Raw genomic sequence first — 4,904 nt, 5'->3', positions numbered from 1 at the left:
TGAACTACGACTTATATTCTTATTCGGAATATGGATCATTTTGATCACTTGATCCGTTTTATTGCTTCATTTGTGAAACATTTTACTATAGACTCAATAACTGGAGCACCGGTATTGAGATGGTTCCATGGTGACTAAAACGATCATGGTGTCCTCATTTTTATAGTCCTTAAAGGTGGACTTGATTATGTACCGGTCGAATAGAGTGCGTATGGATCGATCCTAGGAACCGTTATCGGATAATGAATTATGGCCGTGGTTAAATCCACGGAGAGGATTTTTGTGTTGTGCTCACACCCCTTTCCTCACTTGTGCCTGAATGGACTGATCATCCTTTGGGAACAATGCATCCTTGTGATGCGGTTTGGTCTTCGGACCCTTGACATGCTTTTGGGGCATTTTACTTTCTTTTGAATTATCACTTGGCTTTATAAATTGCTTTTGAACTTGTTATCTCATATTCATTGTTTAGTTATATTATTATCCCTTCACTGAGCAGTAAGCTCAGCCGAGATTTTATTGTCCTCGGCAGGTACATGACTTAGCAAGGATTTTAGGATGAGAGCTACGGAGATGACAATATTGAAGATAACCCATTAAGTCATACTTTTGTTAAACTTTTGATGACTAATGTAGACATACTGGTATTTTGGGACCGTATTTTGAGACATGTTATCTCCGTCTATGGTTATGTAATTATATTTTTGTAAATTTTATTAGTTGCTCTGTTTTGTATAACGCGTTGATTTTTTTTTAAACCACTTGTGGCATCTCCTGTCTTTGACTACGCGGGACGGGGGTGTTACAGAAATCCTAGAAAATTTTAGGAAGGTCGAGGTAAATATCCCTCTTTTAGATGCAATCAAACAAGTCCCTCATTACGCTAAGTTTTTGAAAGAATTGTGCACCAACAAAGAAAACTTAGGGGTAACGAGACGATTAATATGAGTGAGAATGTATCTGTCGTGCTTTAAAAGAAGCTACCCCCAAAGTGCAAAGATCCAAGTGTTTTCATCATTCCTTGCAATTTGGGGAATGTTACGATCAATAGGGCTATGCTTGATTTGGGTGCATCTATCAATGTGATGTCATTTTCTATCTTTAAGACTCTAAATGTAGGCCCCTTATAAGAGACCGGGGTGGTCATCAATTGGCCGATAGGTCCCTGCTACACCCGAAAGAGGTATTAGAGGATTTATTGGTTCAAGTGAATGAACTTGTTTTCCCGCTGATTTCTATGTCATTGATATGGAGGAGGATTCACATCCAAAATCCACATCCATCTTGTTAGGGATGCCATTTTTTAAAACTTCAAAAACAAAGATAGATGTTCACAATGGCACACTTTCCATGGAATTTGATGGTAACATCATCCATTTTAATATCTACAAAGCCATGTGTTTTCCAAGTATGTACCATTGACATATTTCTCAAGAGTTGTTTGAACTAACACATTTTGATGCTTTAGACACCATCTTGAGTAGGTCTGTTAGGACTGAAAATCAGTGTAAATTGTATTCGTCTTGAAATATTAATTTTGTCTATAATTGTAAAAGTCATTGTGTTTGACTTTTTTGTAAGCTTGACTTTGACTTTCTAGGCTTTCAAGTTTGACCCTATATAAAGGGTTTGTCTTTGTAAATTTTGTAAGAGCTTTCATTGTAATATCAGTTTACGTAATAGAAAGTTTGACCAAGATTTGAAGATTGACTTTTTCTCTCAAACTTTCATCTCCTCTCTATGTTCTTACAAGTTTATACACAGATCTGCCATTGAATCTTTGAAGATTATTGAAGATTGATCATTTAGAAAATATCAATTGGTATTAGAGCGGGAAATGCACGAAATCAAGATAAGAAATCAGTGTTTTTGAAGAATTTTTGAAGATTTTCTTTCTGATTTTTTTTATGTTCTTCATGTTCATCTTTTTCTTTTGAATTTGATCCGAAATTTTTTCATTTTCTTGTGTTTTTCAATTTCTTTTGTTTTGTGAATCTTTGTTATACACAAAGATTTACGTTTTGATCTTTGTTTTTCAAGATTTAGTGATATTTTTTTTTCTTTGAAATTTTTTTGTTCTTAAACTTTTTCATAAAATTCAGTATTTTTGATCCATTTTGTGTTAAAAATTTTCCTGTTTTTGTGTTTTTGCAATTTTATTTTCCTAATTTACTCAAGGCCCAACTGTTTTAGGTCCATCTCAACCCAACAGCCTAACAGCCCAAGTTTGGTTCTTCTTCTACATCGCTCAACTCAGCCAAATTCAAGTTTTTGTAAATTGCTTATGGCTTCATCGATTTCCTCTAAACCGTTTACTGTTCCATCCGATTTCTCCTAAATCGCATACTGCCTTGATTACTGCTTCATCCGATTTCAAGCCTAAATTGTACGATTTAGTAAACCTCGGTCACAACCTAATCGATTTTGTCCTACATCGCTCACAGGCTTGTGAGATTTATTAGTGAATCTCTCATCCTCTCCGGACTACTAAATCGCTCACACTTCTTCATCACTCAATCGGTTTTGGATTTGGGCAACATACCTGTTTGATTTCTCATTACATCGCACAAAAGCAATATCCGGATTTATTTTCTTCATCGCTCATAATCGCTTAAGGACTCGAAATAGATTTAGCCGGATTCTGTAAATCGCTCAATGACTCGAATTAGACTTGACCGGATTCGCTAAATCGCTCAAGGTTTTGTCGACTGTTTTAGCTTTGCCTTCATCGCTCAACAGACTTCAGTTGGATTCAAGGTAAATCGGACAACAAGTCATCCGATTTAGATCTTTCAACAGCCTGTGTAAACCTAAGTCGCACAAAGGTTTAGTAGATTCTCTAACTGTATTCAAGTTCTAGACTTCCGATTCATAGCTTCATTGGCCAAGGTTTGTGATTCAGTTCATCTGTGTTCAATTTTCACCGGTTTTCACACTTTCTTAGCTCACTCAGGTGTTCTTGGTCTAAATCTCAAAGCAAAAACAACCTCACAATACATTGGGATATTGGTATTATGAGATGTAAACTGGACTCAATTGGCCCAACCCAGTCCATATCAGTTTTTTCCTTGAAGAAAAAGTCTCAAGAATGAGTCTTCTACACGTTGCATTTTTTCTGGAAGTAGTGGCTGAACTTTCTTACACTATCTACTTCCTTAGTTGTTTTCTTTTTTTTAAATAGTTATTTTTTCCCTGCAGTAAGTAAACAATTAGAAGCATTAGAAAGTTCCATCAGTTCTTCTCCATTTTCACGTATTGTAATTTTGTCTCAAGATTAATGCAAGAAGCAATTTGATTGCAAAAAACCTCTGTTTTCTCCAAACCTCAAACTGTCGCTAATACACAGCAGACCCAATTTGGCTTCCAATTTCAGTTCCAACAAGTGGTATCAGAGCCTCGTTCGTGTATGACCAAGTATATGCCAAAATCAACCATGTCTAGCTCATCGTCATCGAATGTTGAAGTCACTTCCTCTCAAAGGATCGGAAAGGATGGTACAGTTACACTACATTACCCGATGCTAAAGGATCACAAAGACGAACTACTCTGTGTGGGCGCTGAAGATGCGGGTGAACTTGCAGGCACAAGGAGTGTGGGTTGCAACTCAAAACGTAGAAGCTGATGAACGACAAGACCGGATGGCCTTGGCTGCAATTTATCAATCGGTTCCGAAGGACGTACTGATGATGTTAGCCGAGAAGGACACGGCCAAGGAAGCGTGGGAGACGCTTCGAACGATGCACATGGGGGTCGAACGGGTAAAGGAGGCCAAAGTTCAGACCTTGAGAAGTGACTTCGAGGTGATCCGGATGAAGGACGGTGAATCGGTGGAACATTTTGCTGTGAGATTGAATACAATTGTGACCGGTATTCGATCTCTAGGCGAGAAAATTGAAGAGATCATGGTAGTGAAGAAGTTCCTGCGAGCTGTTCCGTTACGATATATGCAGATCGTAACATCGATTGAACAGTTTGGAGACTTGAAGAATATGACGGTGGAAGAGGTTGTGGGTCGTCTTAAGACTCACGAAGAAAGGCTCCGGGGTTTTGGAGAACGAGAAGGAGAACAATCACTACTGCTCACTCATGCCGAATGGTCAGCACGATCATCCAAAAGAACCGACGAAAGGGAGTCGTCGAATGCTTCAAAAGGAAGAGGTGGTTCTAGCGGTTTTGGTGGTCGAGGTCGTGGCCGGGGCAGAGGCCGGGAACGCGGTCGTGGTCGAAGCGATGGTCGTGATTTCAAYCCAAATCGCTATGAGCAGAAGTCCACACAGAGAGACAAAAGTAAGATCAAATGTTTCACTTGTGAACAGTTTGGTCATTATCCGTCTGAATGTCCAAACAAGAAGTAGAATGAGGAAACAAATCTTACCAAGACCGTTGACGAAGAACCCACATTAATGATGGCAATCGTATGAGAAATTGCACCAGGTGAGGTGTCTTTAATTGAACAGATTGTGGTTAATCTTCTTGCATCAGGGGAGTCTCGAGTACAGTCCAACGTATGGTATCTCGACAACAGCGCCAGCAACCACATGACAGAAGATCGTTCAAAGTTTCACGATCTAGACGAGAGGATCACGGGTCGAGTGAAGTTCGGAGATGGCTCGACAGTAGCCATTTTGGGGAAAGGCTCGATTTTATTCGATTGCAAGAATGGCGATCAACGACGTCTAAACGAGGTATATTTCATTCCGAGCTTAAAGAATAATATAATAAGTCTTGGTCAAATGACAGAGGAAGGGAGTCGGGTCGAGATGGTTGGATCGTTGCTAAGATTGTTTGATAGGCACAACAATTTTCTTATGAGGGTACAACGATCACCAAGYCGTCTGTAYAAAGTTGCTTTGAAGACGGGTCACCCGAAATGTCTTCTTACAYKAGATGAACCGGTTTGGGTA

The sequence above is a fragment of the Cynara cardunculus genome (genome assembly GCF_001531365.2).
Source record: "Cynara cardunculus var. scolymus isolate 2C chromosome LG 17, CcrdV1, whole genome shotgun sequence".
Lineage (NCBI taxonomy): Eukaryota > Viridiplantae > Streptophyta > Magnoliopsida > Asterales > Asteraceae > Cynara > Cynara cardunculus.
This window is presented reverse-complemented; position numbering follows the sequence as displayed.